At 39.5% G+C, this 14,622-nt stretch overlaps 1 protein-coding gene across 2 annotated transcripts in view; it reads right to left on the bottom strand.

Moving 5' to 3' along the window:
* The window catches only part of Htr2c (5-hydroxytryptamine receptor 2C), a 221,730-nt gene extending 219,807 nt beyond the window's left edge, over window positions 1-1,923 (bottom strand). The window contains exon 1 of one of the 2 annotated variants that reach the window (XM_052737768.1): window positions 1,356-1,923. The gene's annotated coding sequence lies outside the window, so the exon portion shown is untranslated. The remainder of the gene's footprint in view (window positions 1-1,355) is intronic. The other variant, XM_052737758.1, reaches the window with a different exon arrangement.
* Between the last annotated feature and the right edge of the window lie 12,699 nt (window positions 1,924-14,622).

The raw sequence follows: 14,622 nt of genomic DNA, 5'->3' as shown, positions 1-14,622 counted from the left end.
TTGATATCACATCTTTTTTTCACCACTGTTTATGTGAGGTCACGGTTGTCTGCAACAAACTGGGAGTGCAGAAATTACTCAGTGCGCAACATTTTCTCCCCCCCACCCCCCGCAACATTTGAGTTCAATCCATTTCTCCCCAGTGGACATTTTCCTGCTTAGCCTATTGAGAAGGTGTATGGTAAGGGGCATATATGTTAAACGAATCAGGTAAAGCTTCCTTGAATGGGACTTACACTGGTAAATATTAATGAAGAACCTGCCAGGTACTGGCAGTGATTCTGAACTAAATTAAATATCCTCTAACTGCTGAGTGTCACCTTCTGTGCTTGTTGAAGGGGCTCTGTCACTTAAAATAAGGGGTCTCGAAAATAATGCAGACTGTCACCTAGTCGCCTACTAGCATCTAATAGGAAGCAAGGCGCAAAGGGATCGGCGCAGAAAAGAAACAGACACACAGACATGTTTTGCAATGACGAACTTTATGTCGCACCAGGAACCAGCAACCTGTTTATGTTTAGCAATTCCGTGGTATGGGGTTAAGCTGAGGAAAGAGATCTGGATAAGAGGCAGCGTCGGAGACTTTTCCACAATTCTTTTCAAAATATAAAACTGTGGTCAAATGACTTAGGTAAAGTAATAAAAGGCTCGCTGGATACCCTTATACTATCCTCTTAAACTTACGTGACCATCAGCAACGCTGTTCAAATTCAGCCAGCAGCTGTTAGACCAAAATACAGATCCGCAGTGTGTTATCTCCCAGAGTTAACGTATGAAATGAGGGTCGGTTTCAATGAGAACATAATAGGGATCATTTGCCCCCCCCCCCACCTCCAGCCCGGCTCCCATTACCTCAAGCCCTGAGCCCCCATCCCACTTGGCTCCAGTTGATTTCTTAATAAGGTGAACAGTTTGCATCCCCCTACTCGATTGCACCTTTCTCAGCCCAACCCCTCGACCAGAGAAACCCCGAGTTGAGTTTTACTCCTCCTCCTTCCCACCCCTCCCTGGTCTCCTCCCCCTCCCCTTACTTGTAGAGACCCCACCCCAGTCTTACTCTCACAGCTTTCCCTGAGCGCAAGGGTCCCTAGATCCTTGCCTCCCTCTAGCGCTTACATCTCGAGTCAGGTCCTCCAACCTCCCAGTGCTCCTTTAGTGAAACCTACGTTCTTGTCTCTTCCAGAGACCCCAGCCTCCCCGCGATCTGAGCGCTCTGAGTCGCTCCAACCATCCTCCCGAACCAGTGCGGTCCTGCAGGCTGCCACCATCGGGACCTGTCTATGCTCCCCTACCTCATCCTCTCCACAAGCCATTAGGGTCTCAGCTAGCAATGCCGCCCAGGGGCTCCAACTTACCGCTAGCGTCCGGGAGGAAGACCAGGCAGGTCGCCGCGGCCGCAGCTAGACGAGAAACGGACTCGGCTGCAATCGCCCAGCGGAGCCCGCGGCAGTCAGTGCGCTGCTCTGCGCTGCGCGCCGCGAGGAAGGATGGAGGGAGCTCGGCGCGAAGGACAGCGCCGGCAAGTCGACCTCCTGTGGGCAACCTGCGCCCCCCGGAAAGGTTTGGCTGGTATTGTTTCACTACCCTACTCTAGCATAGTAACTGACACCTCCAGCATCACCGCGCCAATCGCTTCTTCTTTCTTCTTTGAAGGCCCCTAACTAACTACACTATTCTAAGCGGACGAAGACCACCACCGGAGCACCACGACGATCTCCACGACGCCGACGACAATCGATGTTCAGAACGAAGAAAAGTTCATATGCAATAGTAAGGTAAGGGAGAGACAGGCCAAAGGAGCAACCAAGATTAACAATCTTGCTGCTCCAAGGGCTCAATCATAAAGACCAGTGCACCCGAGGAAGCTACCTCGGTGAGCACCAGAGCGCCTACCCAGAGCCAGTGAGGCTGCACAGGGCTCTTAGGCAAAACCAGGGATGAGGGGAGGAGCCAAAGAGGAGCCAAGGAGAGCCAATCAGTGCTCAGGGTTACACTGTTCCGGGCCTGTTTGGACCAGAATCTTAGTGCGTCTGGAATCTGCTGGCAGGGAACCGTGAGACCCTGTGGCGTGGGTGGGGAAGTGATTAACTTGATTCATATGGCTCAGGAACCAGGGAAACTGAGGTCATCTATGGCACCAGATATGGCATGGGGACAGTCTCAAAATTCGACCCTCAAAGGTTCAAATTTAAACATATGCTGCAGAGAGAGAGAGAGAGACAGAGAGACAGAGAGACAGAGAGACAGAGAGACAGAGACAGAGAGACAGAGACAGAGAGACAGAGATACTCAAAGAGACAGAGACAGACACACAGAAACAGGCAGACAGAGAGACAGAAGCACACAGAAAGGCAGAGAGAGATGAGAGGTAGAAACACACACACACACAGAGAGAGAGAGAGAGAGAGAGAGAGAGAGAGAGAGAGAGAGAGAGAGAGAGAGAGAGAGAGAGAGAGAGAGAGGCACTTTAGTTCCTGTAACACATTTTCAAAGTACTATACATTTCACTGATTTTTGAAACACTTTCTGAGGGTCTCCTTCCTACTCTCACTCTTCCCTCTATCAGGAAGGATTGACAAAATGACAGGATCAGATATTAATGGCCACAACCCTGTTTGGTGGCTGGCTTCCTTACCCTTGCCCCTACTCTTAAATTCAAAGGGAGAAATAAATACCCTTGGCTTTCAAGACCTAAGAAGGCAGTTTTAAATTCCTTCTTGATGCCACCCCACACGCCCTGCTAAGGGCTTCAAAACAGACCTTGAAGGTAGCTCATTCGGCTTTCTCGGGGAGCTGAAAGTATCTCCAACAGAGTTTAGGAGGCACAGTTAGTTGCCCAGCCTCTGCAAAGGCTATCAAGGCATAAACATAAAAGTAAGGTCAGGGGAGAAAAAAAAACCAACAAACTTCCTTTTGACAACTGACTGTGCACTCATCAGTTGAAGCCCGGCAAGCCGAACTCTTTTCCCCATTAACCCTGGAGTGCTGCGGGCCAGGCAGATGCCTGCTGCGTCCAGGCTGCAGTATAGAGGTTGATCCACCTGACCAAGACGCCCCCAGTAACAGCAAAACCAAGCCTAGGAGAGGAGATACTCTCGCAGACAAAAGAGGAAAAGAACAGAACAGAACAGAGGGAATGAATAGAGATGCTATGTGTGTGTGTGGGGGGGGGGCGGTATCTCTGTGTCTCTGCAGCATGAGCAGCTGCTTGGAGAAATAGAGACTGTTTTCCCCACTGCTCGGAGGTAGCTGGATCAGAGCAACAGATGGAGACCACTACAACTACTTGGGACCCAAGGGCAGAGCAGTGTTTATGTAGAAGAGAAGGCAAAGGGTAGAACGTAGTGGTTTGAAGGTTCAAATCCAGAAAAAATGCTGTCAGGAAGGCATCCATCTACAGCTATGGAACTGTTGACCCCAGTAGCTTACAGAACCCAGGAATGGAGGAAGAGTTGGGAGAAATGAGGAGAGTTAAGCCTCCTCTTTATTCTGGGTGCCCTGGTGCCACATATTTCTCTTCACGCGTCCAGATTTGTGAGAAGGGCTTTAACTGTATTGTAAGAAGGGCGTCTGAGGATTGAGAGTCTATCTTTAATAAATTCAAACACTTTGAAAGGCCTTGAAATTTAATTTGGCAATGAACATACTGTCCACCACCCGTGGTTTTTTTTTTTTTTAACCCAACGCAAGAAAAAAGAACTCCATCACAGTTTGCTTGAAGCATCTGTTGAATGCTCCTGTATGATGCTTGCCACACAGGTGGCGGCAGCAGCGTTGCCAAGTCCGCAGGCTGCACCACACTTGCATCTGTAGACTCGCTTTGTTAATGGAAAGTAGTTTATAAATACCAAAGCGAAAAACGTATGTCTCCTCTTTAAATAATCAAGCGCTCTTCTTTGAAAACTCCCCACGTGTCTTTTTTTTTTTTTTTTATGCTAGCAAATGTGGAATGTTTTCATACTTTCTTTTCTAGCGCGACTTCTGTTGACTGTGTCGGGGGCTGGAGACGCTTGTTTTACTTCAAAATTGTAAATATGAGTCCCTATGAAATATTTACTATGGAAAAATATCTCACTGAGGCCTGGGAGAAAGATACCATCAACCAAAACCTGGTCTCCTTTGTCATTTCCCGAGGAAACCGGCTCGGGGAAATGGACCACAGCAAGTGCAATTATGAGGACGAGGGCGACAAGGGTGATAGTTATTCTTTCTATTCCATATTTCGCTCTTTAGGCTATTCTCTCCATTCTGGGGAAAAAAAGAAAAGTTTGGACAAGAGATGAGTAGTGAAGCCCACTCTGTGATAGGATGGACAGAAAGTTCGCCAGTGTGCTGAAAGCGCTCTTAGGCTTAGGAGTTGGAGTAGCCTGACACCCGCAGGCAAGCTTGCCTTTGAGCGGCGCTCTCGCCACAGCCAGCCGGATTCTGAGCGCTGATTTCGGCCAGGCGACTGCGGCACATCCAGCCAGCCTGATTTCTCTAGGCAACTGCTTAGCAGAGAGTTGCTGATCTGATGAGCTGTGGGGATTTGGGAAACACTGGCTAGGGAGAATAAACACATGGCGGGCGACATTTAGGACACACGTGAAATTTGGAAAAGTAAATTCTGTACAAGGTCTTTCAGGCATCTCAGTTGTAGAGGATTTTTCAGGCACCTGAGGCAGGCAGAGGGATTAGCCGGGGTCTTCATTGTATTCCTGACACTTCTTTAAGTCTAGGGAAGTTGTTTTGGGGGAAAAAAAAAAGAGAGTCATTTAGAGTAAATTCCTCCACTTTGATGCAAATACTAACTGACCAGGGAACAGGAAGAGACCCCAATACTGACCACTGGGTTTCTTCCCAGCGAGATTTCTTCTGTCCACTGGGCATGTCTTTCTAAAACTCTTGATTTAGAAATTCAGGAAGAATGTAAGGAGATGTGTTATTAAGTAGGAAGAAATCCTTCATCATGTGAGATTTTGAGGAGTTTCTTATAAATTCCAGCCACGGACAGATCACTAGTCATTATTATTTCACCTCTTAACCAGAGAGCCCTAAACACTTCCCAAAAGATGGTGAGACAGATTTCAAATCGAGCACCCCAATTATAGCAAAATACTCCAGGGCAAAGGGTTACTTCCTCAGAACCAAAGAAGGCAAATGAAATTTACCTGGGCATTTTTTTATGATTTCCTTGTTTACCAGAGGATATAGATGCAAGACATTCTGATAATCCTTCTATCCACATATATTTTGTGCTTTAAAGCAAATTTTAATAGCTAAGAGTTTTTTTTAAGTTCTATAATTGTATTAAATAGTATTTTTGACATTTCTTTTTTTCTTTTCTTTCTTTCTTTTCTTTTTCCACCTGCTTAACTGAAAAAAAAAATCCAGCATCAGATCCCTTTATTGGTGCATGGAATGTCTGAAGATAATCTTTTGTAGTATTTAACACAGCAAATGTCTCTTATTTTTTTCCTCATTCAGAGTCACTGAGTGATAAAATATATCATATATAGACAGCCTATACCTGAAGTCTTAAATTTTGGTTAAGATTCTCTCTCGCTCTCTCTTTTTTTTAATGAAAACAGCAGGAGAATTCTATTGCTATGTAGGAAGGCAGGGGGCAGTCTCTGATCATGTCAGTCTTCTTTGTACGCAGCTGCCTTTTAGTCAGAAACTCAGTTTAAGAGAAAAGCAACAATCAACTCTGGTTCTGTAACACAGTCACTAAAAGGAGGAGAAAATCTAAAAGCCTTTGAGTGGAGAGGGAAGGTCTCAGTCACATATTTTTTTTTTTCCATTTCTCAGACAAAATTAGAAGGTGTCATGGTTAAAAACCTGTGCTGCTTCTTTGCAGGAAATCCTATTGAATAAATTTAACCTTATCCAATATTTTTCTAGTAATCAAATACCTTGTGAGTCTTCTAGTAGTACTTTATTTATTTTATTTTATTTCATTCTAGAGACTGGGGTTCATGTACCGCAGGCTAGACTCATTATTGCTCTGCAACAAAGGATGATCTTGGACTTCTGACCCTCCTGCCTCAACATATATTTTTTAAAAATGACAAACCATGCATTCAAGTTTGAGGGTAAAAATCTAGAAATTTCAAGGACAAAAAGCTGCAAACTCTTTTGAAATCAGTTCCCTAGAGAAATATGCATTGTCTTGTAGCACATTCATGTTACAGTGAATGCATTTTACATTATGGGCATGGATGATTTTACCCTAACCTCTTAGAATGAGAAAGGTAGTAATTAGCATTCTTACTGAAACTAAAAATTCAAGGTGTCAGTGATTTCTTTTTCGGCTCTTCCTGTTGACAAGCATTTGTGCTACCTGTACATCCTATTTGACTTTTTCTGAACAGCTCATCTTTAATCTCCATTCCTGCATTAATTGGGTATTTTACCATACAACTAAAGGTTGGAGAGTTATCTATAGAGTAATGAATTTCACTTTCTTGATCTGTAACTAATACTAGTAGATTACTTCAAGAGAAGTAGTCTTTCCTTGTTTCCTTCCTTTCCCTCACTCCTTTCTTCCCTCCCACTCTCCCCCTTCCTTCTTCACTCCTGCCCCATTTCTCTCCTTCCCTTTCTCCTGCCCCATTTCTCTCCCAATCTTAAAAACTAGCATGTAGCCATATACTTTTATTCTTCTCCTTTTCCCCAAATATATTCTAGCACTGGGTGCAAAAGATACAAACAACAAAGATGACTGCTAATTACTGGCACCAGAAGTTAATATTGAAAAGCACAACTTGAAATTCACAATAGCCGGAATACAAAAACTCAAAGAAGCTTGCCAAATTACCCTATCACATCAGAAGGTTATATCAATTTTGACTCACCAAGATGAAACTTAGTAGTGATGGATTTGAAATGCTATATGGTACTGAGATTCCCTGCACCAATCTGGGTCCCAGAATTTGGAAATATATTTTTGAAACTCTGGATGGTTAGATGGCATGGAGGTCAAGTTGACATTGCAATATGGCTGCTCAGAAGCTTAATTTTATCCCTACTTTTGCAATTTTTATGGAAAGAGTCAGGGTACAACTGAGCTTTATGTGTTTCCAGGGACATTAAGAATGACATCAGAAGACAAGAGATCATTCAAAAGAAGGTTCAAGCCAGTGAAGTGCTGTGATAAGTTATAGGAGGAATTAGGTGTCATGATTCCCTATGGTCAGGTGATGATAGATATATTTGGAAGATTTTCTAACCAACAATGAACTTATTTGTTTTGCAAGGTCACTATTCATTTCATTTATAGCTTATCCCTTAGTGGTCAACACAGTGCTTATCACAAAGCCAGCGTTAAAGAGCACCAATTAGTGGTGAAGTCCAGTTTTTGGCTCAATTGGAGTTTTTTCATTCAGAATTGACTCAAGCTTGAATAAGCTTTTCCCTGATGTAGTGAGTTGTTTAATATCAACATGTCCCATCCTAACATGGTCAGTCTCTTAGGGAATGTGTTACAGTGGAGAGTTATATGTGTGGAAATAAAAACACATGGCCAATGAATAAAAACAAAAAAAATGCTTGTTTTGATCCTAACTTTTGGAATATCCATAAAAGATATTTCAGTCTGGTGTTAAAGGATTACAAATATTATGCTTTCTGTAAAATAAAGATCAAAGAAACTAAGCATTTTGGTGTTAGACGTGAATTTGGCATTGCTAAAACAAAAAGAAAATCACCTTCTGTCCAGCCTCTGGAGCACGGTTGTTGAGCTTGATGCCCTTACTAGACACTGACTTTCATGGAAAATGAGGTCTTGGAAGCTTGGTGTCATGGAAGCAAAAAGTATTATGCTGAGACACCATCATTTTTTTTAGAAGTGTAGGATACTCTATAAAATGATCAAATCCAAAATACTAGGTTTGAGTTAAAATACACAACAGAACATTACTATGGAGAATTCGATGCACACAGAGTGAATGTTAGCTTTAAACTAGTGCTTCTCAACCTACGGGTCATGACCCCTTTGGGCATCAAAGGACCCTTTCACAAGGATCATCTAAGACCATTGGAAAGCACAGATATCTACATTACAATTCACAACAGAAGCAAAATTACAGTTATGAAGTAGCAGCATCACCATAACATGGAACTTTATTTATTAAAAGTCACAGCATTAGAAAGGTTGAGAACCTTCAAAAACAAAAGTTTATTTATTTAAACTTTGTAATGCATGTCTATGAACTTAATATTATTCAGTGTCTTTGTCTATGACTCTAGAAATTTGCACAAAAATGTGTTCCAACACTAAGAATTGAAATAGAGAATAAACTGAAGCACAAGTAAAATATGTTGGGCAGCTTTTGTTTCCCAGTTAATCATTTTGTGTGACTTTACAAATTGGCAGGGGGTTCAGACTAACCACAAAGAAGCCTTTGAACTGAACTTTAATTGTACTATTGTTTTCTGTTAGAAATGCTATAATTCACTATGATGTTATAAATTGGAGTGAAGGCTAAGTTACAGAGTATGTTCAGGTCAAGCTTAGAAAGTAGGGCTCCGTTTTGAAAATATGGACCTCATCATGCTGTCGTTGTATAGGTGACTGAATTGTTTTTATTTACTTGACTCTATTCTTTCATTAAAAAAAATCTCAATGGTCATTATTCTTTGGGGCTGAGAGGATAGCTCAGTAGGTAAGAAAATTATTCCACAGGTATGAGGACTCTAGTTTGGATATTAGCACTTACATCAAAAAGTGGATATGCTGGCATGTATGTCTATAACCCCAGCATATCTGTCAGTAACCCCAGCTCTATGACTGGCAGAGACTGGAGGACTTCTATGACTTTTTTTTTTTTTTTTTTTGGTTTTTCGAGACAGGGTTTCTCTGTGTAGCTTTGCGCCTTTCCTGGAACTCACTTGGTAGCCCAGGCTGGCCTCGAACTCACAGAGATCCGCCTGGCTCTGCCTCCCGAGTGCTGGGATTAAAGGCGTGCGCCACCACCGCCCGGCTGACTTCTGTGACTTTTTAGCCATCAGCCCAAGTCCAGATTTGATGATAGACTCTCAAGAGAATATGGTGAGAGTAAAAGACCACATGATGTCTTTCCTCTGGCCTCTGCAAATGCACCTGCACACAAATGTGCACAAACCATACACAATACACCACACTGACAGGTACAAGTAAAAATAATAGAGTACTTATTATTAATAATTTATTCAGTGTTACAAGATATTTAAAAGATAAACTTTAAATTGGGATTCAGAAAATAACTTCTACAAGTCAATAAGTAATTTTAGCACCACATACAGCTGAGTTACAGTAGGTAAAGCTCCTTGTTCAGAATGCTGTAAAGTTAAGCCTAGTTCAGAGAGCTGTTGTTTCATGATTTCCCCAAGGCTGCATTGAGTACACTGCACATTAAGCAGACACATTTTGTAACTCCAATACACGTGGGAACCGAAAACATCTCAAAGGTGGTGAAGAGCTCTTTAAACAAGATTTGTAATTTAAAGAGAAAAAAAATCAGCTTGAATATTTAAATCACCTTTGAATATTAACAATTGCCTTAAAGATGGGATAACAAAAAAGAAATTGGATTTAGCTTATCATTAATGCTTGCAATATGGAGTTTTAGTCTCCTAAAATATCCTTTGTTGTGAAATTTTGGTACTTTTGAAAAAGTTGCCTTCGTCCTTATATATTCATTAGATAAGAGCTACATTTAATTGCAAAATGCTACATTTAATTGCAAAATGCTACCCAACAAAAACCTTGAGCACAAAATTTTAAGCAATAATAACCAAATTCACATAGTTATGTTATTTTTTCTTTGTTGACATCTAAACTTTCCATGGAAAATAACATAAGCAAATGAGCTGAGCTAATCCATTTGGATAATGTGGCTTACAAACTCCATATCTCATGTCAGAACATCTGTATAGAGGTGAGGGTTTTTCAAAGGCCTTCACATCTACCATTTATTTAAAACTCAGGGCACTGGAAGATTCTAGATATAGCAAAAACAATGAAACTGCTATTAAAATCATACTATCACCAGTACTTTAAATGCCAAAACAACCTCATCATTTAGTCCATCACTTTCAGGATTCTAAACAATAGGAATCATTTAGCTGATTGACAAGGACCAATCACTTGCTCTATTGACAGAAATGTTAATCATTTTATCAGATTTTATTTCTGTTTCTTCTCATCATGATATATTTTCATAGAATTTAGACATGCATTATTCTTTAGCCCAAAACTACCAGTTTACTAACTTCTGCTACATTATTGGAAATGTACTAAACTGAGAAAAATTTTCCATGCTCAGTTTGCAGATGTTTCAATGAGTTTGAAATGCCAAACAGATTTTAATTTTACATCAAACTGATCTTTTTCCTCACCAATAAATGCAAAGTGCTCCATCTCTTCAGAATTAAAGGGTTAAAAAGTTCAGTCATTATGATGCTCTGAAAGCAATTTATAGAAAGTGTACATTTTTACTTAACATTTTTACTACCAAAAAATCCATGAATATGTTTGGACTGATAAGCACAGAAATTCTACAAGTAGAACATAATTTGAAGCAAAAGCCCACAGCGAAATAACTATTTGCCTATTACCATCTAGTAACAGTCCAATCTTGAACTAAAATGGCCTGAGTCAACTTTATTATATTTTCCCCTTAATTTAAAAAATCCCCAACCAATGTTTTTGTTTTATTTGCAGTTATTTCAGTCCACACATGATTCAAGTTTCCTCAGTTTTCTTTTTTTCTGTTCTCTCCTGTCCTTCCTCTTTTCCTCTTGCTGGTCCCCTACTTTCTCTAAATAATACCTTCTGTTTTCATAGCATCCATATTCCACTATCTCTTCTAGTTCCTCCCAGTGTTTTAGACCTTTTCTTCTACTTCCTATCCATTGGATAGATAGATAGATAGATAGATAGATAGATAGATAGATAGGTGATAGATAGATGGATGACAGAAAGATCGATCAATAAATAGATAAATAGATAGGCAGATAGATAGATATACAGACAGATGATAGATAGAGATATATAGATAGACTGGAGGGGCTGGGGGAGGGAAGAGGGAGATCTGTAATTGATATGCAAAATAAATAAAAATTTTCCTTAATAAAAAAAAATTAAGTGTTCTTAACTGTGGAATCATCACTCCAGCCCCTGTTTATTTTCTTGAAGATATCCAAATCAGTTTGAATTAAGACTTCTCTGATGGGTAAAGAAATTGAAGAATTTTTTGAGTATTTCCTTTAAGAATTTTCTATTCAATTCAGTAACACCTTTACCTTTCATTGACTGGATGATTTGATCTTTTCGTATTTGATAGTTGTATTTCTTTAGAGGGTATGAGTCTCATAGACTTCATGCCATCCCATTTTTTAGATTTGGGCTTATATCCTATGTCATTTTTAGAAAGTCCTCACCTATGACGACTTTTCAAGTGTTTTGCCTGTTGGCTTCTTTATCTGTTTCAGAACTTGCATTAAGGTATTTGACTTTTTAAATTTAATTTGACGCATGGTGAGAAATATGAGGCCAATATATAGCATTGAATCTGTAGATTGCTTACAGTAATATAGCCATTTTCACACTGTTAATGATTTCAATCCATGACGATGGCTTTACATTGTCTTCTTTAGTTTTCTTTCTCAATGTTTTAACGTTTTCATTGTTAAGATGTTTCACACCTTTGCTTATGTTTATTCTCAACCATTTTATTTTACTTTGCGAAGCTATTGTGAAGGGCTCTTCCTGAGCTCAGAAATTCCAACAACATTCATCAAAAAAGTAGAAAAAGAAAGCAAAACAATCTTAAAGGCTCATGTGAAAGCATAAAGGACCCCAAATTGTCAAAGCAATCCTAAGTAGAAGCAATGCTGGAGGCCTTATAATATCTGATCTATAACTATATTAAGGAGGCTAAGAGATAAAAACAGCATGGTAGTGGTGCAAAGCTGTGTGCACAGATGAAACAGAATAGAGGACAGAAAAATAAATTCATACAGCTTTGTCCACCTGAACTTTGACAAAGGTGTCAAAAACATACATTGGAGAAAAGACAGCCTCTTCAACAAATGGTCTTAGATAATATCCACAGTTTATATAGATTTTAAAGGAAATGCTTTCAGTTTCTCCCCATTTAGTATAATGTTGGCTATGTGCTTGTCCTTTGCTTTTATTATGTTGGTTGAAGTCTTATTCTTCTATTTCTAGTTTCTTTAAGGCTCTTTTTTTAAACCATAAAATGATGTTGACTTCGCCAATGACTTTACTACAGCTCCTATACTTTTGAATTTGAGAGTTTTAAAATTATGTGATATACATGATTTGGAAATGTGTAGAATAATCTAAACAGAAAATAATTTAACTAATGTACATCTACATTAGAAAAAATGATGAGAAGTGATTTAGTGAACAAATCCTTAATTAATACATAAACTGACTGACAATTTTGGTTTGGCAATGTTGGTTTGTTGGTTGCATTTAGAATGGAAAAGAAGCTTAGAATGAAAATATAACACTATATTAATTAAAAAGGCATTTTCTCTGGAAATGTCATCTCTGTGTTTTTGATGATATTATACTATGATTTTATGATCTCTATCTTTAAAATTTTGGCATGTGTATTAATTTCTTTGAAGTTTCTTTATTTGTTCATTTGGAAGGTGCACACCATAGTATGCATGTGGAAGTCAGAGAACAGCATTCAGGGATCAGTTTTCTCCTTCTACTATATAGGCACCCAAGATTGAACTCGTTTCCAGTCTAGGCGGCAAGCATTGTACCTGCTGAGTAATCTTGCTGGCACTGCACTGTTTGGTTTTAACATTTATTATTATTATCATTATTATTTTAGAATTTCATATATGAGTATTGTATTTATGTCACTTTAACCTCATATTCTCCTCCCTCCAACTTTTCACCTCAGTACCCCATCTCTCAATTTCATGACCTCTTTAATTATTATTATTTTTAAATGTTAATTGTCCCCCGATAGTTGACTTTGTAATTGCAGGTGTGGACTTCAGCTTTCTTGATATCATGATGTTTCTTGCTAAAGTCAGAAGTGGATGGAAATAACTCAAAAATGAAATTATAGATTTTGACCACTAAAGTAAGATGTTAAATGTACATTTTTCACAGATTCATTTAGTAAGTTCCTCATATACCTAACTGGTTGCGTGTTTATTTAAGGTGTTGAATTTTGTCAAATGATTTTTTTCCTGAGAAATCATGTGAATTGTGTCATTTATTCTTTTAATGTGGTATAGCATACTGATAGATTTATGTGTATTGCATCATCCAAGGAACCCATGGTGTTTGTGGTAATGAATTTCCGTTTTACTACTGCTTCCCCTAGATTTTGCTATGTTTTATGCTTGTTTTTATTTATTTGGATGAGAACTCTTTGACATAGTGGTTGTTTAAGGGTGTTCGTGGAATATCTAATTGGCAGAGTGCTTCCCTAATGTGTAGTAACTAGGCAGTATATTTACTTCCTAGAACAGAAAAAAAAATAATTTTATTTCATTCCTAACTACTTTAAGTTTCATTTTTTTCTTTTTCTTTTTCCTTTTTATTCTTCTTTTTCTGAGACAAGTTCATACTATGTAGCTCTGGCTGGCCTTGAAATTACGTGATAGGATTAAAGGTATGAACAATGATCAGCCTCAATTTTTCTTTTATAAAATTGTTCAACTTTCAAGTTAGAGATGTTAGACTTGGCACCTTCGTTTTGAGTATAACCCAATGGACTGATGGAGTTATAGAATTATAGGTGACTCTGTCACTTAAAGTCAGCATTACACAAAAAAACAACAAACAATCCCTTGTTTGTGTCCTGTTGATTGGAACATAAAATACGCAATTAACTTTCCAAAATTTAATGTCAGAGATATTATTGGGGGAAACAGCATCCAAGGAACCTTATAATCAATGGTAACTTAACTTATTGACATTTCGTCTTCAAAGAGGCCAGGGAGGTCCTGCACTTTGAGAGGATAGAATTAACTCGATGTCATTCTTCGACCAATTCAAAATCCTTTAAGTTCCTTGGTTATTTCTTTTATTTATTTATTTATTTATTCATTCATTCATTTATTTATTTATTTATTTATATATTTTAAATTTATTTTAATTTATTTTGCAATACAATTCAGTTCTACATATCAGCCACGGATTCCCTTGTTCTCCCCCCTCCCGTCCCCCTCACCTTCCCCCCAACACCCCCCCATTCCCATCTCCTCCAGGGCAAAGCCTTCCCCACAGACTGAGGTCAACCAGGTAGGTCTAGTCCCCTCCTCGCAGGCCGAGCCAAACAATCTTGCATAGGCCCCAGGTTTCAAACAGCCAACTCATGCAATGAGCACAAGATCTGGTCCCACTGCCTGGATGCCTCCCAAACAGATCAAGCCAATCAACTGTCTCACCCATTCGGAGGGCCTGATCAAGTGGGGACCCCTCAGTCATTGGTTCATAGTTCATGTGTTTCCATTCATTTGGCTATTTGTCCCTGTGCTTTATCCAACCTTGGTCTCAACAATTCTTGCTGATATAAACCCTCCTCATTCTCGCTAATTGGACTCCCAGAGATGCACCCGGGGCCTAGTCATGGATCTCTGCATCCAGATCCCTCAGTAGTT

Source organism: Peromyscus californicus, unplaced genomic scaffold (genome assembly GCF_007827085.1).
Source record: "Peromyscus californicus insignis strain IS unplaced genomic scaffold, ASM782708v3 Scaffold_10__1_contigs__length_136768540, whole genome shotgun sequence".
Lineage (NCBI taxonomy): Eukaryota > Metazoa > Chordata > Mammalia > Rodentia > Cricetidae > Peromyscus > Peromyscus californicus.
Note: the sequence above shows the minus strand (reverse complement) of the source record. Positions and strands in the feature narration are given on the sequence as shown.